The 24,476-nt window shown below is 43.7% G+C and overlaps 1 protein-coding gene across 1 annotated transcript in view; it reads right to left on the bottom strand.

Annotated features, from left to right (window-relative positions):
• The window catches only part of LOC126248026 (muscle calcium channel subunit alpha-1), a 922,345-nt gene that overhangs the window by 641,708 nt on the left and 256,161 nt on the right, over positions 1-24,476 (bottom strand). The gene's annotated exons all lie outside the window — the stretch shown is intronic.

Genomic DNA, 24,476 nt, shown 5'->3' with positions numbered 1-24,476 from the left:
CATTCTCAATACAGCCGTCAGTGTGAACGCCATAGTGCAGAACAACGCGTTTAATAGCCGGCGCGTCACGGCCAGGTCCAGCAGGTCTCGCTGTGAACGCTGCGCAAATTGAATCGCGCGTAGCGCGCATTTCTCTAACTGGCTGCACCAGGTCGTGCGGCTTTGTGATGGGCACAGTTTCTGGCGCCGCGCGTCTCGCTGGCATTATCGGAGGCGTGTGGCGGGGCGCGGGAAAGCTATTCCCCCATATGTCCCCTTAGGCACCGCGTATATGGGCAGTGGTACTGTTGACCATCCCAAAAATATTGCCTTACCACTGAACTTTATTGTCAATGAGTAGTGTTTCGTTTTTCGTGATTTAAATTCTCGATCTTTTTTCATTAGTACATTATACGTTATCTGCATAGTTTTGCTGTTTCGTTTCGTTATTGTTTTTCTTTTATCAAGAGCAACGCACAATTCAATGACGGATTAGCCGTTAGCCACTGCGGTAATATCTTCTGCCGCCACAATGCCTTGAGATCGCAAGAAGGGACAGACGATTCATCGTTAAGGTAGTGAAAAAGGAAGCAATATTATAAAATCGTTTGATCAAGAAGCAAGACGGGAAATTTTAAATACTATACAGTGAAACAAGGTCGTTTACGTGCTGCCTATTATTCTGGCGTATCTGTACGACCTCTTATAAAACTTCGAAAAGTTGAAATTTCCACAGACGTTTCGCCGATGTGTTCCGGCTAAAAAGGGTCAAAGATGTGAAGTTTGTAAGTTTCACTGTGATTACTTGGATATGAATGTAATAAGGGACGTTATACTACACTAACGTGGACATCACATTTTTATTGCAAGCTAGAAACAGTCGAGAAACGCCAGTGAGTGACAATGTTCTGATTGGTATGTAGTGGCGCGAGAAACCATTTTTGTTTTTGCATACACAAAATCAGCATCAAAGAATGTCATCGTGCCTCAATATGTGCAGGATCTGTGTGCAAGGTGCGCATCGCGCTGTAGTGTTGTGCCTCTTCACAGGAGCTATACGTGTGTCAATGTGTGCTTAGCCTTAGAGTGTGTGCAGCAAAAGGAAAGAAACGCTTGTAATTTCTGAATGTAATATGAGGATTAACATGTTGAATCGGCATGAAGACGTACCCTATAAACACACAAGGAAACTGTACCACGTAGTAATACAGACTTAGGAAACGCAGTTGATATGAGCTGGAATCTAGGACGGTAAGAAATACCTCGATGCCACAGTAGTTACTATGGTTTTGTGTTTATTTGTATTCTCCATGACTTTGACATTGTTCGTGCTAACGTGGTGCTCGGACTAGGGCCTGTATTTGTGTTTGTGTGCATATTTTTGCCTGAATGGTGTTACTCGAAATTGCAAACGCAATAAATAAAAAACAAATTAACAATTGTTGGCAGTTGTAGGCGTAAATGAGCATCTTTAATAATTAGGGATTTCCTCCCAGCATGTATACAACATATGAAGACATGCTGATACAAGAAGTTGACAATGTTACATTTCTGGGATTACAACTCGATAACAAATTCAGTTGGGGAGGGAATGCCACAGAACTGCTCAAGCGCCTAAACAGGTCTGTATCTGCAATACGAACGATGTCAGATGTAGGAGATATAAATATAAAAAACTTGCTTACCTGGATGACTTTCATTCTATTATGTCATATTGGATCATATTCTGGAGTAACTCGTCAAGCCTAGCAAAAGCTTATGTCGACTGAATGTGATATAATAGGTAATTAATAAGATTTTATCCAGATTTCCTGATATCTGAAACTAGCTAATGCAGATGGTTGTGAGAACTTTATAGCTGCTAATATCGGAATCAGAAAATTCCTACACATATATAGAAAATTTAGCTATGTCACGATTTATCATGCCAGTTACGGAGCGAAAAATATTGAAGTATATAATACGCCATCGTGATTATACCCTATTTACATAAAAGATGAATTACACCCTTATCCACAACAGCTTATGACAAATTATTATTTTATCAATAGAAAAGTAATTGCTAAATTTGCTTGTCGAAAAGGTCTCATAGCAGGTATATGTTATACACCTTTGACCTAAAAATAAAATAAATAAAAATAATAAGAAAGACCACCCGCATAGAAGTACAATTTACAGACTGTTGCGAAAATTTGGAAATTGGGTAATGAGAGCAGATGTACAAAGAAACGCAACTGACAAATCACTTGATGTTGTGCAGTAAAGAGTCAAATTGTACGTTCACAAAAACCAACAGATAACCTGTTAGACCGATACAGACAGGCCCACAAGCAGTTGTCTAATATTGCACGTTCAAGATTTTTTATCTGCATATCTATCAACGAGATATGATACCTACCCGTGCGCTCATTGCTCGCATAAATATTACCTCATTATTTGGTTTCTAAATGACGAATAGAACCCAGTTTTTGTTCATTGACAGTCCCCTCGCTGTTTATCATGCATAGCTTTTTTTTATTAGTGAAATATCTCTGTGTCCTTAAAGTAGTGCTTGTCAGTACTTTTGCAGTAGAAGTGAACAGAATATTCAAGTCAGAAATTGTTTATATCTGAATGTACACACTAACTGTGTCTGAGATGTCAAATAATTGATGATTTCGATCCACCGCGTATACAGCCTACTTGGAAAGCCACACAGTCGTTCATGGACCTGGTGGTTGAGACCCAGCACTCAGTGCCCAACGGGCAAGAGTATGGAGGGCCTCCTGGATAGCCATCACCAGACGAGAGCGAGGGAAACACTGGGCGACAGCTCGTAAAACGCATACGGAGTCACTGCAGATTACAAAGGACTCACCTGAGCAGGTGAGGATATACTCTAGGGTGCGAGAGACGGCGACCAGCTCGGCAGTGAAAACACTGGAGCCAGCCAGCAATGAGTGTTGTTCATAATGATCCCCTAAGAGTAAGAGCATAACCGACACGACCAGCAACCATCGAACCGTCAGTATAGACAACGTCAGAGTCTTGAAACGTGGCAAGGATTGAAACGTGGCAAGGATTGAAACGTGGCAAGGATTGAAACGTGGCAAGGATTGAAACGTGGCAAGGATTGAAAGAAAGCGGCCTCAGGAGCGACTGAGTCCTTTGGGCCCTGTGCCAAATCGAGCCGAAGGTATGGGTGGGGCGCACACCACGGGGGTAGACGTATATGGGTCCGGAAAACAGGTGGGAGAGGGAAACACTCAGATCCAGAGAGAAGAGCCAGGACACGAACTGAGATCGTACACCCTGATCAGGGCCACCGCTCTGCCCGATGGACGACCGAGTTGGGGAACAGCAGATGGTAATTGGGATGCCCGGGCGAGCTACAAACGTGGGCAGCCTAAGCGGCCAGTAATCGTTGGCGCCGGATCCGCAATGGAGGGACACCAGCCTCCACAAGTATGCTAGTGACAGGGCTTGTGCAGAAAGCTCCAGTGGCGAGTCGGATTCCACTGTGAAGGATGGGGTCAAGAAACTGCAACGCGGAAGGGGATGCTGAACTTTAAGCCAGGCTCCCATAATCTAGACGGGACTGGATTAACGCCTGGTACTGCCATAAAAGGGTAGACCGATCAGCACCCGAGCTGGTGTGACCCAAGCAATGAAGAGCGTTAAGACGCCGCCAGCACATTTGTTTAAGCTGCCGAATATGAAGAAGCCAAGTCAACTGGGTATTAAGAACCAATCCCAAAAACTGATGCGTCTCCACCACTGAAAGAGGTTCGCCGTCAAGATAAATCCGTGGCTCAGGGTGAACAGTGCGACGCCAGCAGAAATGCATAATGCAGGTCTTGGCAGCTGAAAACTGGAAGCCGTGCACTACAGCCCAAGACTGCGACTTGCGGATAGCGCTCTGCAGCTGCCGTTCATTAGCTGCAATGCTGGTGGAGCTATAGTATGGACAGAAGTCATCAGCGTACAAGGAAGCTGAAACAGACGTTCCCACCACCACAGCGAGCCAATTAATTGCAACAAAAAAGAGGCAGACTCTCAGGACGGATCCTTGCGGGACCCCATTATCCTGAGCTCAGCAGGAACTATGGGAGGCCGCAACTTCCACGTGGAAGGAATGAAATGACAGAAAATTTTGTATGAAAATTGGGATCGAACCCCGAAGACCCCACCCCTGGAGCATGGTGAGGATATGATGTCGCCATGTTATATAATATGCATTCCGCATGTCAAAAATGATGGCAGCCAGATGCTGATGTCAGGCAAAGGCCGTACGGATGACAGACTCCAGGCTCACCAGATTATCGGTGGCAGAGTGGCCCTTACGAAACCCACCCTGAGACGGAGTCAGAAGGCCCGGAGACTCAAGCAGCCAACTCAACCTCTGGCTCACTATGCGTTCGAGCAAATTGTAAAGGACGTTGGTCAGGCTAATGGGGTGGTAGCTGTCCACCTCCAGTGGGTTCTTGCCAGGTTTCAACACAGGGATTACGATGCTTTCCCGCCATTGCGACGGGAACTCACCCTCAACCCAGATATGGTTGAAAAGGTCTAGGAGGCGTTGCTGGCAGTCAACCAAGAGGTGTCTGAGCATCTGACAGTGGATGCGATCTGGCCCAGGTGCTGTATCAGGGCAAGCAGCTAGGACACTTCGGAATTCCCACTCACTGAACGGAGCATTGTACGAGTCAGGGTGGCATGTGGGAAATGAAAGCCTCCGATGTTCCAACCACTCGTTCAGGGAGCAGAAGGCCTGCGAGTAATTTGTAGAAGCGGAACTCTGAGCAAAATGCAGTCTTAGTGGACTAAGTGGTTTGCAATTGTGTCAGAGTCAGTACAGACTGCTCCATTCAGCGAAAGTGTAGGGACGCTGATGGGGGTCCGATATCCATAGAGTCGCCTAGTCTTGGACCAAACATGCGATGGAGAGGTACGGAGGCCGATGGTGGAGACATACCTTTCCCAGCACTCCTGTTTGCATCGGTGAATGAGGCGGCGGGCTTGTGCACGGAGCTGTCCCAATGAGGGATGCCGCTTGTGATGCTGGAGGGCCCACCTGCGATCTTTAATCGTCTCAGCGATCTCTGGCGACCACCAAGGTACATTCCAGAAGAACAGGGAATGGCAGATTCTGTGGCAGTAACGATGCCGGTGGTGACCCAGTGAACCACCACATCAATGGCGTCATTGCAAAGAGGCTCAATAGCGGCAATGGAGATGAGCAAGTTCCAGTCAGCCTTATTCATAGCCCATCTGGAGGGGCGCCTAGAAGAGTGACACTATGGCAGTGACAGAAAGATTGGAAAGTGGTCACTACCGCACAAGTCGTCATGCACACTCCATTGGACATTCGGTAATAGGCAAGGGCTGCAGATCGAAAGGTCGATGGCTGAGTACATGCAATGCGCCACACTGAAAAGTGTGAAGGCCCCATTATTTAAAAGAGAAAGATCGAGCTGTGCCAACACTTGCTCAATGACACTGCCTTGTCCTGTTGCCACTGATCCATCCCGGAGAGGGTTGCGGGCGTTGAAGTCGCGCAGTAACAGAAAAGGTGGCGGAAATTGGGCTATCAGCGCAGCCAGGACAGGCGACAGCCTCTAAAGGTGTTTGTAGAGGGACACACTCGCTGTAAAGAGAGTGAAGGATGTAGTTGCAGATGCTACCAGATACCCTCTCATAAGCGCTCGGTTCTTATAATAACCTCGATAGTGATGGAGGGTGGGGGTTCACATTGCCGGAAACCAAGTTTCCTTAAGAGCAATTCAGAGGAAAGGGTGAAGGCTGAGAAGTTGTCAGAGCTCGGCATGATGGTGGAAAAAACCGCTGCAGTTCCACTGGAAGATTACATTGTCCATGTGCGAGAAAGGCGTGAAGGGTCCAAGGAGGCAGATTACGCTGCTGGGTCACCTGCTGCCTCCAATTGAATACCTGTGCAAGTGCCATCCAATGTGTGTGAGGGTCCGGCGAGATCTAGGTCCTCAGCGGACGCCAGAATATCTACCTCATCTTCAGATGCAGAGCTTATAGGTTGCAGTGGGGTGGGTGCCACTGCAAGTTCCTTGGTCTTAGAGGTCTTCTTGGACTTGTCTCACTGCTCGTTGGGTTTCACTGTGTGGGTGGGCTTCACTGATTCAGTCTCCAGGACGGAGGAGGATCGCGAAGCCCTACGACCAGCTGCTTGTGGGCACTTGTGCCACTGCCGGGTGTCATCCTTCCCACTTGTGGAAACATGGGACCCCTTGCGAGCGAGAGGAGCCGAAGCAGTTGGACGCTTCTCCAGCTTAGAAGCAGGGAGGGACGTCCCCAATCACGGGGGAGGGAGGGGGTGTTGCTCCCGAGGTAGGTGGCGCAGGAGCAACAGGGTGGGTAGTGCACCCCCACAGTCAAGGGTGCATGTGGAGTCATACGGCTCGGGGAGCTGACTGGAATTTGCTGAACTGTTGGGGCTATCACGGTTGTTGTAGCGGCAGAATATGAGGAAGTAATTCACACAGGATGGAGTCATTCATATTTCCTCTTAGCCTCAATATAGGTTAGTCGGTCCAGGGTCTTATATTCCATGATTTTCCGCTCTTTTGTAAGATCCTGCAGTCTAGCGAGCAAGGTGAATGATGATCTCTGCAGTTGACACAGATGGGAGGCGGGGCACATGGAGTATTGGGATGTGATGGGCATCCGCAACCTCAACATGTGAGACTGGAAGTACTGGGAGAAGACATATGGCCGAACTTCCAGCACTTAAAGCACCGCATTAGGGGAGGGATATAGGACTTGACATCACAGCGGTAGACCATCACCTTGACCTCCTCTGGTAATGTATCACCCTTGAAGGCCAAGATGAAGGCACCAGTAGCAATATGATTATCCTTTGGACCCTGATGAACACTCCGGACGAAATGAACACCTCGACGCCACAAATTGGCGCGCAGCCCGTCATCAGGCTGCAAAAGAAGGTCCCTAAGGAAAATAATGCCCTGGACCATATTTAAATTCTTATGGGGTGTGATGATAACTGAAATATCCCCCAACTTGTCACAAGCAAGTAACCTTTGTGACGGGTAGAGGATGCAGTTTTTATCAATACTGACCCAGAGCGCATTTTGGACAAGCCCTCCACCTCCCCAAACTTATCCTCTAAATACTCTACAAAGAATGGAGGCTTCATTGACATGAAAGACTCCCCATCAGCTCTTGTACAAACTAGGAACCGGGGCAAATAAGTGTCGCTGCCATCCTGAGCCTTTTGCTCCTCCCGTGGTGTGGCCAGGGAGGGGAACGATTTGGGATCGTATTTCTGAGCGTTGAATTGAGCTCGAGAACACTTAGAGACTGCTGGCGGTTGGCCACCAGCAAGAGATGATGTACCTAGCTTCACTGCGGGTCATCCGCACTGATACCACCCACTCTGACCAAGGGCCGTCACCACGGGCGCCACCCAGTCTCAGCAAGGGCCACCAGGTAGGACGGCCATTGCTAGGAGTTTCAACGCCCCAGGGAGATAGGGATCTACTTCTAGGCATACGTGGGGAGGTAACGGCGCAGGCATGAGCAGAGCGATCCCTGTGTTGTCAGGGGACTACAATCAACAGGGTACATGGCAGCCCCACCACAACCGACTTGGCTACCATGCTAGATATTAGGTGCAAGGAAGTCCATGGTCGTCGTCTCCGCAGAAAGCAACACTGCACAGTGCATGGTGGAAATCGCACCCAGGAATGTATACTCGCCCAACAGATGGAGAACGAGGGGGACTGCAATGCGACGACGAGAAAGCTGGCTAAAGGTCTCAATGCACGATGGACACAATGCACCATGTAAGGCGCCCTTCCCCAGTTGGCTCGCTCTTCTGAAGAATTTTGAAAGATGGAGGTCAAATCCGAGAGGGGACCATCACATAAAAGCAAAACGTGTGAGACTCCTTTTAGTCGCGTCTTACGACAGGCAGGAATACCGCGGGCCTACTCTACCCCCGAACTCGCACGCGAGGGAGATTTTGTGAATGTTATGCTTTAGTCAGCACTGTACGAATGAGACAGTTTTCCAGGCATCAGTGTTTCAGTGGTTTAGGCTCCTTCATCACGTCACGTGTCCGCAGCTCCTGGTATAGTGGCTAGTGTTGCTGCCTCTGGAACACGGGGTCCCGGGTTCGATTTCTGGCCGGGTTGGTGATTTTCTCTGCACGGGGAATGGGTGTTTGTGTTATCATCATCATCATCATCGTCATCGTCATCATCATTAGTGACTGTGGGTAGACCGGACTGTGTACAAAAATTGGGCTGTGTAAAAATTGGGACTTTGTATGGGCGCTGATGACCCCACAGTTGAGTGCCGCACAAACCAACCACCATCGTCACGTCACGCTTAAGATGCGCTATATATCAGCTCAGAAGCTTACATTACTGAATTTCGTTCTGGCCGTTTGCAAATAATTTAAAGTTGATGAAAGGTAACATACGATATAATAGGTTTTCATTCTTTCCGAAAAGTCTTGTTTAAGCTCTTCCGACTACTTTGGTCTGTACTGTTTTTCTTTTGGTTGCTCTGATATAACTTCCCATTTATCTACTTTGTGTCTAAATTATCTGCTGGTCTTATGTTTCCATTACTGAAGTCCTTTCGAATTTCATCTGGCCAAGGTGTGAATCGATTTTCTGGTAGTCGGCTGAGATGACCAAAGATTTTCATTCGCCTTTTCCTCATATCAGTTTCGATGTTTGAAAACTTTTCTGTTATTTTGAGCCGGCAGCAGGTGGCAGAGCGGTTCTAGGCGCTTCAGTCTGGAACCGCGCGACCGCTACGGTCGCAGGTTCGAACCTGCCTCGGGCATGGATGTGTGTGATTTCCATAGGTTAGTTAGGTTTAAGTAGTTCTAAGTTATAGGGGACTGATGACCTGAGATGTTAAGTCCCATACTGCTCAGAGCCATTTGAACCATTTGTTATTTTGATTGTAGCCTGTAACAGTCTTGGATATGTTTTCCTCCTAGAATTTTCCTGATGATCTTTCTCTCTTTTCCTTTGATTCCTTCAAGTTGTTAATTTCTGTTAAGGTTAGTGTTTCACTTGCGTAGAGGATTGTTGGTTTTTATGACCGTATTGTAGTGTCGAATTTTTTCCCCTCTTGACACTGATTTCTTTGGTTGAGAGGTTTTGTGTTAACCCTTATCCTTCCTTAATTTTTTGGAGGCGTTGTTGCTGTGAGATTTTTTCAATACTTGTCGGTTCGATGAATTCTCGGAGGTATTTAAAGTATGAGACCCTGTTGATTTTACCATACTATTTTTTCTAGCTTGTAATTTCTGTTTTTGAACAAAAGAATTCAGTTTTCTCAAATTAAATTAGTAAACCTACTTTTTCGCACATTCTGTGAGTACTTCCAGCTGTTTGACTGCATTCTGCTCATCCTCTGTTAGCATCGCCAGGTCGTCCGCGAATGCAAGATATCGTACGTAGATGTTGTTTTTGGCAACGCCCAGTCGGATTGTCTTCCAAACCCTACATTTCTTGAGTTCTTTCTCCTATTCTTTGTCTAGAACTACATTGAAGGGAACAGGAGAGAGTCCATCACCTTGTCTCACATCTGTTTGAATGTTGAAGGATTCTGAGATTGCCCCATAAATTTTACTTTAGATTTCATGCCAATTAGTGTTTGTCTTATGATTTCTCGTGTTTTAGTATCTAATCCCCTCTCTTCTAAAATTTGGAATGGTGAGGGCCAGTCTATTGAACTGTACGCTTTTTTGAAATCTACAATTGTGCAGACTACAGGTTTTTGTCTGAGAGCTCGCATTTTGAGTATGGTTTTGAGGCTGAAACTTTGCTCTGGACATGATCTGTTCGGTCTGAATCCTGCTTGATATTCTGCTACTTTGGGTTCTAATTGCTGTTGTGTTCTATTCAAGAGACAAGCTGATAGAATTTTGTAGGTAACTGGTAGGAGAGAGATGCCTCTGTAGTTGGTTACATCTCATTTGTTACCTTTTTATGTAGTGGATGAATCAGAGCAATCTTCCAGACGTCCGGGATTTATTATTATTATTATTTTGCAGTAGTCGGAGCTACCTCGTATGGGTGAAGTAAGACCAAAAGCTGGCGACAGTTTTTTTCGTAGCTGTCACCAGAAGCGACTCTCTCTGATTTACAGCCAAAACACTGTTGCATCTACTATGGAAAAGTGACTGCACATGAATTCCATGTAATATAGTGCATGTTTGTCAGAGATATCCTATTGTCGAACAGCATGGCTCTGAGCACTATGGGACTCAACTGCTGAGGTCATTAGTCCCCTAGAACTTAGAACTAGTTAAACCTAACTAACCTAAGGACATCACACACATCCATGCCCGAGGCAGGATTCGAACCTGCGACCGTAGCGGTTGCGCGGTTCCAGACTGTAGCGCCTAGAACCGCTCGGCCACCCCGGCCGGCGAACCTTTTCTATTGTTATTTTACAGAATAGCTGTAAATAGTAACAACAATATCAGTTTGCAGAGAAGTGTTGGTGTCGTCTTGGAGCATGTTTGGGATGTAAACAGGCCCATTTTCGAGTAATTTTTAAATCCATATTCCCCCTTCCACATGCTCTTAATGTAAACAGAAAAACTGTCGTGAAGCATTTAATCCGCGTCAGTGCTGCGTATGGTGGTTATAATTAAAATTTCGTTACTTGAGAGGGTCCCCATGACAAACGAGTGATCGTAGGACAATGAAACCTTTTGGAAACAATTGTAAGGACACGCTGAAGAGAAATAACAAATACACAAATGAAAGAAACACATTTCAATTTCCAGATGAATGGTAACATTTCTTGACTGCGTACCATGCTTCCGTTCCAGATTACAAACTTTGTTCACGACAGCCTGGAACCGCTCTAGAGATCCCATTTCACAATTGTTCGGAGTACTATTCGAACGGCGGACCGCGAAATGCTTAGCTATCGTGACACAGCGCGAGCACTGTTCGAATATCGCGCAATGTGTCCACCATTCTCAGGTATGGCAACAACGCTCCCAGGAGCGATTGCCAAATCGTCAGTTAATTCGAACTTCCGAATCACGATCTCCGGAAAGACGACCCCTCTATATTTCGGTACTCGAGATGAGCAGCAGCATAACACAACTTTACTACTAAAGCCCTGTTATCATTTTCCAGACCCATGTTGACTGTCAGCAACTGTAGTGCGTATTGATGTTTTTGTTACAACATACATCGCTGTATCAATACCGGCGCCCAAATCAAATATTCGTAATATGCCTCTTATTTCCTAAACCGAATGGTATATCGAAACGAGATTTTGGCGATTGAGAGCACACAAGGAGGAGAGTATTTTGCTAATTCTTTAACACACGAAACTTTTTAACAACGGCGGTACAGTGGAAGTTATAGTTTTCTTTTCCAATCCAGTACTGTAATTTTTAAGAGTCATCGACGGCTAATGAAAAGAGAATTTCCTAGTACGAAAATAAAAACGAAATTTTTTGTCTTATGTTGCTGCAGACCGAATTAGTGGGTTTTCCGTAAGCTATTGACCTCTTTGGGCGACAATTGCTTGTTTAGTGAGACACACTATTTCAGAATTCTGTCGCAATAGCTACTGCAAGGTGACTTTGTGTAAATAATACTATGTTTTAGTAAAACAATCACAATTAAATCTGTCATCAACAGAAATGTAGCTGTTGCTCATAAATTATGACGGTTCTTCGAATGAGAAAAAGTTAACAATTCACATAAAAATAAATCACAAATTCTGTTGCAGTTCTGGCGGAATCCCCGTACCCCATCGTCTTTTTAATAGTAATCGAGTGGAATGGAAACTTACCAATGAATTTTCTTCCTGTTTTTCATCCGAGCAATATGAAAACAATGACGAGCGTATGCCAAACGCTGGCTACTCACCCACGGCTTGCCACACTGACAATGTGTGATTCGAGAATTAAATGAGGTTTTATACAGATAAAGTAAACAATTGATCCACCGCACAACACGATGGTCAGCAGATGAGAATAATGCGCGTGACAGGAATGCGGAAGATAGCCAGCGTGTGTTGTGAGGGAAAGAGTTTACGTCGTTCGAAAAACATTTTCACGATTGTAGGCCTGCCTTTGTCAGCAATACATTTCAGCATATAAAATATGTCAAACCACCCCACTCCTTCAGGATTCTTATGGTTTCGGAATAATACCGACCGCATTCTTCATTTGCATAGCATGTTGTGTAATTAGTTTATTGATGCTGAGACCCTAAACGCAACCACTGAAATGCTTTTTCTCGTCACTACGTGCCAATTACACTGATCATCCAGAACATTTGGCACAGATAACAGCAGCGATGCTTCGTGGCATGGGAGCAATGAGACCCTGGTGGGTTGCTGGAGAGAATTGGCACATCTGCACACACAAGTCACCATCCCGTAAATTCCGGGAGGGGGACGATGAGATATGACGCCATGTTCCCAGATGTACTCGATCGGGTTCAGATCTGGCGTGTTGGGGGGAGGGAGGGACAGGACATCAACTGGAATCGTGTGTACCTTGAACCATTCCACCACAATCCTGGCCTTGTGACGTGGCGCATTGTCTTGTTGAAGAATGCCAGTGCTGTCGGGAAACATGAACGTCATGAAGAGTTGCATGTAGTCTGTAACAAGTTTATGATATTCTATGGTCGTCGTGGTGCCTTGCACGAGCTCCACTGGACCAATGTATGCCCATGCGAATGTTCCGCCAACTTGTCTCCGTCCTGCAGTACACACTTTTACTCTGCCTAGCATTAAAGTCTAATGTTAGTTCCGCCACAGTTCGCTGCCTGTCCTGTTTTACCAGTCTGCCCAGCCTACGACGTCCGACATCTGTAATGAGGGGTGGCCGCCCAACCCCACGACATCTGGATGTGGTTTCACCTCGGTTTCGTCGCTTCATGAAGACACTCACCACAGCACTTCTCGACCACGCGACAAGTCGTGCCTTTTCTGAAATGCCTCCGGAATGCCTTTGGGCCATCACTATCTGCCCTCCGTCAAACTCGGATAGATCGCACGCCTTCCCTATTCTAGACACGGACAGCACGCTTACTGGTACTACGTGCACCGCGCGTGTGTGACTAGCGGCCATTCCTCTCCAGCTAATGCTGCTTTCGTCTGGACGGGTTTATATCGATAGTAGGTCAGTGGTGGTGGTGGTGGTTAGTGTTTAACGTCCCGTCGACAACGAGGTCATTAGAGACGGAGCTCATGCCCGGGTTAGGGAAGGATTGGGAAGGAAATCGGCCGTGCCCTTTCAAAGGAACCATCCCGGCATTTGCCTGAAGCGATTTAGGGAAATCACGGAAAACCTAAATCAGGATGGCTGGAGACGGGATTGAACCGTCGTCCTCCCGAATGCGAGTCCAGTGTGTCAGTGGTCATACTGTTCTGGCGGATCAGTGATAAACATTGTCATTTATGGGGGTTTTTCGACTGTTTTTAGCTTACAGTGAAAATGCGATGTTCACATTCATGTAGTATAATGTCTATTATTACATGCATATTCCAGTACTCACAGTGGAATTTATATACTTCAGTTCTTGCACCTTTTTAAGCAGGAACACATAGGTGATACATCTGTGGAAATCCCCAATTTTCGAATTTTTGTAACAGACCGTACAGATACGTCAGAATAATAGGCAGCACGTAGACAAACTTGTTTCACTGTATAATGTTTAAAATTTCCTGTCTTGCTTTTCGATCAACCGATTTTATAATATTACTTCCTTTTTCACTACCTTAACGATCAATCGTCTTCTTGCGATCTGAAGACATTGTGGAGGCAGAAGGTATGACCCCAGTGGCTAACTGCTCACCAGTCATTTAATGGTGCATTGTTCTTGGTAAAACAAAAACAATAACGAAACAGCACAGCAAAACAATACAGATACAAATAACTGAAAAATATAACGCAGCAACGAAAAACTTAAATGGCGAAAAACGAAACACTACTACGTGACAAAGTTCAGTGGTAAGGCAATAGTTTTCGGACGGTCAACACTATCACTGTCCATACTGAATGCGCGATGCCGAAGGTAGGATTGGGAGGACTGCTTTCCGTGCTCGACGCGAGAAACTGTGCCACAACCACAATGCCGCGCAGCCACGTGTCGCGTTGCCATCGCATCGCGTCTCAATTCGCGCGCTCACCCTTGAACCTGTTAGTTACATGACGGCTGCTCCGAGCCACACGCGCCTCAATTTGCGACTAGTCTAACACCACTAACAACGCTTATCCTGCAGTGCAAAGTCCCAGCATCATTCCTATGATGTTGCGTATCCATACGGTAAACAGTTTTCGGTTTACGCTGGCTCAAGTAGTAAAAGTTTAATTATAACAACCCTGTACTGGCTGCGACAGTCAGTAGCCATTTGTTGTGCTGTTAGGTCAGGATGTATACGTGGACAAGTAAAAAAAAGTCCCGGATTTTTCCCGGATTTCCCGGTTAAAAATACACTTTTTCCCGGGTGACAATTTCAGGGAGTACAATTTCCCGGTACTTTAGAAAACGAAACTCAGGGAAAAAGACACGTTTTGGATATATCTTTGATGTGCAGCAACATGTACGTTGCGTATTTTCGTATTACGAAAGTATACATTGGAATTCCACCAAACACCCCATGTTACTTTCTGAATCATTGAAATCGAGATTTCGATGCTCTTTTGTAAGCCGTTCGTAGCTCATGTCACGTGATCTTCCGAGCCGATGACAGCGGATATTGAGAGCATAGGACACGTGATGTAGTCAGCCAACAGCAACATCACTGCTAAGTAGCACGAACACACAAACAGGGAAAGTTAATAGTTTAAATTAATATACATAGTGCTGCTATGAGAAAAGCAAAGCTTTCACATATAATAGTGGTCTGAAGCTGCAAGAGAAGCTAAGCTTTCGCATATACTGTTGACCTTTTTTGCGCGTGTTACGCTTTAAGATATATCACACAAATGTGCCAGTAAAATTTTTAATAATGACATAAATGTCTGATCTTCAGGGTTCGAAATTCTTCTAAATGGCTCGTCATCAAAGAGTTGATTTTTAAATGAGGGTCAAACGCTCTGTGATTTAAGAATTTCGTGGTACATTCTCATACATAGTTCAACTTACGTAAAAGGATATTTACTTTGAAAGTAACGCTTTTCAAACCACTATTCGCAATATTTTCCCGCGACCTCTTAGAAATAGGTTCGTTTCAGTAGTTGCCAGAGAGCGCAGGTAACAGGCGACACCGCGCTTGGGTAGCTATCATGACGTAGGAAGCCCGTATGTACGTACGTGTAAAACGTTGAAAGATCATAAAAGAAACAAGACATCAGAGGATACTGCAAGAGCATCGGAATTTCGTGAACCATATTAAAATGTGCACATTTAAAGTGCATACCTAAAGGGCATATTCGAATGTCCAGATTCCCAATGAAGTAGACCTCGACCTGATATTAAGCTTTTCAGTGTGGTTTTCGAGATGTAAATTTTCTTGGAGCACCAGTAATGTATTATATAATGTTTGGTTCTTCATTGTGGCATAATGCCATACGTGCTAGAAAATGAAAACGTGCACTTGAAATGCAGCGAACAGTTGAAACTAGCCACTGCTGTGGAATTAAACATTTCGTTTCAAATACATTGACTGCCTCTGCGGAAAGGGTTAACAAAAGTCAAATTTCTTTAGCAAACAGACAAAAATAACTTCATTGTTCCGCAAGGCGATTAATGCTTGACTGTCAGAAAGGTGGAAATAAAATAAAATCTGAAACTAATGACATATTTCAACCTTCCGTAATTATGTGAATGTGTTTTAATTCACCTGATGGCTCCCGGCCACAGGTACCAGTTTTGTTTTCATTTAACGTGAAAGTAAAAAGGGGAAACAGCAAAATCACTAAATGTAAACACGGATCACATGGAGACTACCCACTATAGCTCAGACTGCTCTGCGCATCAGCCCCGGATCTACGACATTTGCGAACAGGGTCAATACTAAAAAAATCTAATTTTCAAAATATGTTCATCTTTTAGCGCACATCTTTCTGAAAAGTCAAACATAAACAGGAAACGTAAGACATATTATTTGGTCTTAAGTATGCCAAAGTGCAGTGCCACGCCTCTTCATAAAGCATTTTTCTACCGCACGTCCAAACTATATTCAGGAGAGTGGAAATTGAAATGTCCTGTGGTGCCTCTCCTGCTCCCAGTCGGCCGGTTTGACAGCCTGCCCCTCTTTTAAAAACATCTCGCAATTAATAGCGGATGGGATTATTTGTAATCGAGAGAACAACAACTCTTCAGAAAATCTGAACTCTTTATGGCTCATTAGTTAATAACATGCTGTTTTGTGTGACATAAAATTAAATATGGAATATATAAAACCAATACTGTCAAGAGATAAGCAAGAAATTACACATTTCTTCAAACCTTAGCTCTTAGCATTTTTTTCTCTCTAATCTTGCTACAGCTTTACATGGCGTGCTTTCCTTTCTGCGAAAGAATCTATTACTTCATCAAAGTTCGTGAAACGTTTTGCTACATGAAAAATCGAAATGTCGTTATCTAATACTGAAAAAGCTGTTAATACGAATAATACCCAAGACTGGTGTGGTTTCTCGATCTGATTACGTCTATTTTGTCACTGTCTTCTAGATAAAACAAAATAGGCCTTTCTAATATTGCAGCAATTTTGTAACACACTAAATAAACGAGACTGTTTTGGCACAAATGGCCATTTTTATAACACGACAGAATATAATCCACGAATTACGAATATCAAATGCCTATTAGGCCTACTACAAGCAAAAATCTTTATGTTAGGAAATAGTTTTACATTTCATTCATACGCACCAGCTTCTCAAGCATGAGATCGAAAAGTGGTATTACGAAATTTTTATATAAATTTGGAATCGTCTTATTCTTCCATAATTTGTGTGATGTCCCCGTTTCTTATTTTTCCTCGTTTTAACAAACAATCTTGTCATCACAAGCTATTGCTGCCACTGTCAAAATTTGTTCGCCGATTAACTTCACTAACCCTGCCAGAATCACAGGTTTAGTTATCCCGCGATTATTTTCCGGTTATGCGTATTACGTGCTCGAACAACACGTTTTCCGCGTTACTTCCAGAATAGAATTTACGCGGCTGCTAGCCGGTGCTGTACTACCGGTCCTTACTAGTGTAGCAGCGCTCTGGCCAAAAATGTTCTGTCAAAATTTCATTTTCTTGGATACACCGAGAAGATAATACGTAATCTTTCGCACCTGTTATTCCTGTCAGTCGTTTATTTCCATTCTAGTAGTCTGAATTTATGGGTTTCGCTAGTAATTATAACAACGCTGATCATTCGCAAACCCAATCAACCACATAATCAGATAGCGATTGGCATTCATCCGCTTGGCTTTACTCCCTCAGCTCGTATTGCCCCGTCCCCTTTTGTCTGCGGAAAGTTTATTTCTAGATGCGACGAGGATTCTCCTGACAGAGACATCACGTACACCATGTATGCATTCAAAAGTCAACTTATGATTCATTCAGAAATCAACTTAAAATGTGTTAAAAATGTTCAAAAACCGACAGGGAAGCGTTTCAAAATCATATGAATAATCGCTAGACAAACGTGCGCTGGATGCTAGGCGCTTTGTGAAACAAGTTTTTTTTCCTCAAGAATATGAATTTGGCGCCCCCTTTTCCCGGTAGCAACTAGCTGCTTGCTGCGACTGCTTGCACAGCCAACAGCCACATTCCTGTAGCCAGAAGCGGGAGAATCTACTACTCAAACGTAACTCAACTGCGCATGTGCTTGAGCCCGCGTGTAACTGCTAAAACAAATTGAATGTAAACAGTTGCGACTTCACGCTCATTGGAGGCAATTTGTTGTTATGAAGCACTCCAGCCTTCCTAAAGCCTTTGACACATTTTCAGTTGGCAGAAGCTTGGATGATCACTGTGTGTCGTTGTATATGGCGCATTTCGTTTGCAATTTAAGTTATTTTCGTTTTTTTCTCTCGTTTATGTTTTATTGTTGAAGTACTATTCTGCAGTAGCGGGATACAGTAATATCCTTTGTTAGAGTATCGGTTCTTACCAGTCAAAATTACAAAAATTTAACTGAAAACTAAAACAATGAAAAATTCCCGGAATTCTAAAAATGTCCCGGGTTTTTCCCGGTTTTCTCCCGGATGAAAAAATTCCCGGGTTTTTCCCGGATCTCCCGGATGTCCCGGGTCGTATACACCCTGTAGGTGTAAAGCTTATAGGAAATTAAAGCACAGTGCTCAGATTACCTTCGCTGCTTATTATGAAACAAAGAAGGGTACATTCTAATGTTTCGTCGACTGCGATCACATGTGAGGTGGGAAAAGTAACGATATGTGGCTCCTGGGGTTGAAGGACTCACATGGCATACGCATAAAAATAGTTAACGAAACACTAAATACCTAAATCAGAATGTCCGGACAGGGATCATAAACCCCTGCTCACAAGTAAGACTACAAAGTATTATCTTTCATTCGGTGCGTACATTTAAGTTCGACTTTGAATGTCATTAGCACAGGTACAGAAATGCATTTGTCACATATACGAATGAAAAGCATAGGAGGTATGGCATTGTTCCACTACGCCGGAAAATCAGCCAAATTACTGTCTGTCAGGAGAATTTATGTTGAGCATTTACAAAAACCCTAGTAGAAACAAATTGCGTTCTACATGCATAGAGAGACAGCAAGTATTCAACGAAGTCCTTGACTATAACGAGTTTCATTAGAAGATACCACGCAGGTAAAACTGTGCACGTAGAACTGTAAGTCTGCGGTGATACTGGAGCGGCGTGGGACGATCAAAGCGGAACAAACCAGTGCTGCTCAATGCGCGTGCTCCAAGCAGGGAGGCGCTCAGCTGAGAGGCGAATCAAACACTTTTGATCCTGAGAGCGGCGACCAGAACGTTCGAGTGACTCCGGCTGCGTTCGTGGAACGCCCAAAGCATTCTTTTGCCGTACAGTTGAGAAAATGCAGTTTTATTTACTCGGCGTCCTTATGGAACTATCAAAACAGGTCTCATCACAACTGCTTCATTTTGGACAAGTTATCTGATGAGGTGGCACCAGTATTACAAACTACAAGCACAGAGTACATTTCCTTACTCTCTTATTTATTTCATTGTCTTAAAACGACAGGCGATCATTAAGTTGAAGCAGCATAGCTGATACACACATGTTTTACTATGTGAAAAAAAAGTTTTCAGAACCGTCTCTTTTGGAGAGTGAGTTTCATCTGAAGCTCTGTTGAAGTTTCGTCCTGTCTCATAAATGCCTTGTAATAGAAAGCCTGACTTTTTTACTGTATTTAGCTCATCGACACTCAGGAATCCTCCTAGGTAAATGACTGTTGTGGAGAACAATTACATTTCACAATACCGTCAGCAAACCCTGGTGAATTTCCAAAATATGCCGATTTTCCACAAGCACATATATAATCGTCGTGGTCTGGCAAAGCGTTTGTCGAAATATTCTTTCCTTGGATCTAAATCCCCTCGACTGTAAGAGTTGACAAAATGCCTCAACTATAGATATGCCTCATCACGAATGAACACAAAATGCAACACACATGACGTCTTTGGTAGCAGAGAGTCTGGCGATATATTAAGCTCCCCTTCCTGCATCAAATGGAATACACTAGCAGAATGAAATCTAACACCTTCTCTTTCCTTCCCCTATTACCCAACATCAGTTGTTATGAATTTTCTGAGAGGTTCTGCAACTGCTTGTAAGATGATTGAATGAAAATGTTTTATAGTTATAAACATTGTACCGGAATTTTCTGAGCGTTTTAGTCGAATGTGTTTCCTGTCAGCATCACCAACTGCATTTAGAAAATTCTGTATGTTGTATAAATATTTGCAGTAGCTAGAAAATCTTCTTCAGAAGGCGTTTGTGTGTTGTGGCTGGATGCAATCCCAAAACGCTTTGATAGTTGACTTCAAAATTCTTACAATGGTTATGAATCGTATTATGAATGTCAGAGCCATTACTCGAGAACTACTTCTGGTTTCTAGGAAACTGTAACAATTCTCGTTCACCATCTGACGACGACGCTTAAAAAATTACATTATTAGATTGAAAATACCTGTAGTTATTTGTATATAGAGCTAGATAAAGGAGTTACGCATAGTAACCACATAGGAACCTTTTCTCCTCTTTGTGTGTTATCATTTGCCAAAATCTTGTTTACATACCTCAAATCGTTTATGATATACAAAGGTGTTATCGTATGGGCACGCAAGCGGAACGGAATGAGTTCGATACGATACATTTTCTCGAGAATGGAGTGAGGTATAGGTCGCATAAAAAGTTTAAAAAGTAGTTCAATATGGTAACTACATATGATACGCAGCATCAAAATTATGACCTAATGTGCATCAAACGCAAATTCATGGCGTCCTCTATTTTTCATTGCAAACTATTCGGTTCTCTTGCATTAGCTTGCTTAAGTTTGAAATAATATAATATCTGTGACAATTAACGAAATTAAGAGTAGTTCTTTCTTAAGCTGACGAATAAAGCTACGAGATGCTAGAGAATTTTTTTTTTTTTCTACAGAGTAGTTTCTATAAAATCGTTTGAGAAAGACTGCAGCTCTGCAGGCTCGTGCGTTTGGCGTCCAGGCGGTGTAGCGCGCTTTCCTGTTGCCGCGCCACTGCGTGTCCCAATTAGACCTCGACGCGAAGCAGCGGAAATGCAGCTGCTCTGTCTGCTGTGTTGCGCCGCTCCTCTATAATCCGGGACTTGTCATGTCTTGAAAGAGATAAGAAACATTTATCACATTTATGTCGTCTCTGAACTCGTCATTTTAATTATCGTTTTGCACTTATGGCGCCAGTGGTTTGTACTATTTACCAGCAAAATATGATTATGTTTACAGAGCGCGTTGAAAAATTATGTGCCGTTTGCTCGGTCACTATACCATCATCACCACATGTGTCAATTTTCCAATCGTCATAAAAGCGAAACGCGTACTGCTGTATAGCAAAACGCGAGTGATTCAGTATGAGGCAGGTGGTTTTTATTAACCGTGTTCTTAGCGTCGCTGCAAAAATTAACTCTCAAAATTCTCCGTGTTTTATGGTCTAGTGAAATTAGTTGTTACAGTTGTCACCTCTGAGAGATAACTTCCGCTATTCACTGTGATAGTCTGACGAGATATCTAAAGTCAATAACCACTTCGCCGCGTGGGGTAGCCTCGTGATATGGGGCGCCTTACCACGGTTCGCGCGGCTCCCCCCGACGGAGGTTCGAGTCCTCCCACGGGCATGTGTGTGTGTGTGTGTGTGTGTGTGTGTGTGTGTGTGTGTTGTCCTTAGCGTAAGTTATTTTAAGTTAGATTAAGCAGCGTGTAAGCCTAGGAACCGATGACCTCAGCAGTTTGGTTCCATAGTAACTTACCACAAATTTACAATTTCAATGAAAACTTCATTACGTTTCTTTCTTGCAATACCTCGTCAATTCTAACACTTTCTGATGTCTAAAACATTCCTGAAGATAAAGGAAAATAGCTCAGTCACACCAAATTTACTTTTACCAAGTGACCGAAGGTACTTGTTTAAGTCAACGCGCTGCCTGTGGATGGTTTTTAAGGCTGTTCTCCATGTACCTCAGCGGATACGGGCTCGTTCCCCTTATATCGCCTCAGTTACACTGTGCTGCGCAAACACCGTTTCCATGTACGCGTACACCATATTTACTCTACCACACACACACACACACACACATTTACAAACATTTGGGGTTACACTCGCCTGGTATGAGACGTTCACTGGGGGAGGGGAGGGGGGGCACTGGGGTCGAACCACACAATAGCCCTGGATTCTGTGTGGGGCGGCGGTGGGGTGGGTGGACTGCTGTGGCCTGTTGTGGGGTTGTGAACCACTGAGGGCTACGGCGGGACGAAGCCTCTCCGTCGTTTCTAGGTCCCCGGTTTAATACATACAAATGAGACCCTTCATTACTCCATTAAGTCAATAGTTGAGAACTTGTATAAATTAATGTAATTTTAAATATAGCAACTTTTCTCGTAAATCGGTAAGTCACAGCGGAGGTATACAAAATAGTTCCATAATTTTTTTTTTCTTTTTTTTTTGACTAACCATATTTTAGTTAAAGCAAGTTCTTGTTTAGTGTACGTTCACTAGTACATTTTTATAAAAAAGTAAATAATTTCCAAAGTCCTAAAATACCATTACGCCAACCGCCCCTACCCCTACAAACTACAATCCGCAGCCAGATAGCACGCGAGTAGCATCTTGATAAAAGTTCTGGTCAGTCATATTGTAAGATGTATCAAAGTCTGCTACCGGAAAGCTAATGGTTAATATCACCGTGAACTTTTGCGGGAGTTATTCACTTCGATAACATCGTTTAGTCTCTTAAGTTGTACCTCTGTGAAACTTTTTGGTGAAAGTTCAGTTCGTGCCTGTTCGTCAACTGCTCATTACTTCGAGGTCTGCGTATGTTATGGTGTTAATTTCTCCGTGTCAGCTACAAACATTACTGTGCAACGTTATTAGCTATCGCAAAACCTAATGAATCAATCGACTGTGTAATTCGACACGAACTTTGTTATGTTCGTCTGTCAGCATCCATATGTGAAAGTGCCCTGTAAACCGTTAGCCGCAGTCAGATGATTTGTAAGTTATCGTATTTGCCTATCTATAATTAACATCCAGTGTGGGAACAGATACCGGTCATCGCGTTGCTACGAATGTTAATAAACGTGCAAAGCAGCTAAAGCAATCAAACGCTATACTGAGTACATTATTTGAGAATTCGTCAGTTTACAGCAACTAGATGAACTTCTGCCGATGTGAGACCGCGAGCAATCCAGTGATCACAGATTATTACACTTACAGCTCTCACACAAAAACCTTCGGTGCCATCAATAATACCGCTTTCCCGCCTTTTTTTTATTACTGCTGGCAAATAGGTTTCTAAGGTGTTTATGAAAATAGTAACTACTTATTTCATCTCTCTGAAGAAAATATAAAATAAACATTAGTTTTCGAATTTTCGACATCTATTACTGAATAACGAGCAAAAAGTTTCTAACGATGTTCAGTCCCTTTTTGTCCCTAGTTTTACTTTCTTGAATATATCCACATTTACATCTGTGCTTTGCAAATTGCTGTATAGTTAACAATAAACTAGTATCATTTTACTGTCTTCTCTTTCCACTTACGGACAGAGTGCTGCTTATAAGGGAGGTATGATGGTGGTGATGATGATGATGATGTTTGCTTTGTGGGGTGCACAACTGCGCTGTCATCAGCTCCCGTACAAAGTCCCAATTTTTTCACAGTCCATTTTTTTTACATAGTCCAATCTAGTCACTGTCACGGATGATGATGATGATGATGATGATGATGATGATGATGATGACGAAATGATGAGGACAACACAAACAGCCAGTCCCCGGGCAGAGAAAATCCCCAACCCGGTCAGGAATCGAACCTGGGACCCCGTGATCCAAAGGCAGCAACTCAGAAGTAAGATGAAAAATTTCGCGGTGTTATCAAGCAGACTAAGCGAAGTTTCGTATGGACGAGCTCTGCTCTGAATTTTCGATTCCTTGCCTTAATAGAAACTGATAAGGGTCTGTGACAGATGAACTATACTGAAGAATTGATTGGAAGAGGGAATTTTAAGAGAGACTCTTAAGCGTAGACTTTTAAATTTCTCGCGATTTTTCAGACAGATTCCCATCCGATTTTTCCCTTCATCACGATTATATGTATATATTCATTTCGTATTGAATCACCCCCATATATACAGGGTGGTCCATTGATCGTGACCGCCGGCGAGTGTGGCCGTGCGGTTCTAGGCGCTTCAGTTTGGAACTGCGTGACCGCTACGGTCGTAGGTTCGAATCCTGCCTCGGGCATGGATGTGTGTGATGTCCTTAGGTTAGTTAGGTTTATGTAGTTCTAAGTTCTAGGGGACTGATGACCTCAGATGTTAAGTCCCATAGTGCTCAGAGCCATTGGAACCATTTTTTTTTTTCATCGCGACCGGGCCAAATATCTCACGAAATAAGCATCAAACGAAAAAACTACAAGGAACGAAACTTATTTAGCTTGAAGGGGGAAACCAGATGGCGCTATGGTTGACCCGCTAGATGGCGCTGCCATAGGTCAAACGGATATCAACTACGTTTTTTTAAAAATAGAACCCCCCCCATTTTTTTATTACATATTCATGTAGTACGTAAAGAAATATGAATGTTTTAGTTGGACCACTTTTCCGCTTTGTGATAGATGGCGCTGTAATAGTCTGTAACGTGTAAGTACTTGGTATCACGTAACATTCCGCCAGTGCGGACGGTATTTGATTCGTGATAAATTACCAGTGTTAAAATGGACCGTTTACCAATTGCGGAAAAGGTTGATATCGTGTTGATGTATGGCTATTGTGATCAAAATGCCCAACGGGCGTGTGCTAT

Source organism: Schistocerca nitens, chromosome 3 (assembly GCF_023898315.1).
Source record: "Schistocerca nitens isolate TAMUIC-IGC-003100 chromosome 3, iqSchNite1.1, whole genome shotgun sequence".
In the NCBI taxonomy this organism is placed as follows: Eukaryota; Metazoa; Arthropoda; class Insecta; order Orthoptera; family Acrididae; genus Schistocerca; species Schistocerca nitens.
This window is presented reverse-complemented; position numbering and strand designations above follow the sequence as displayed.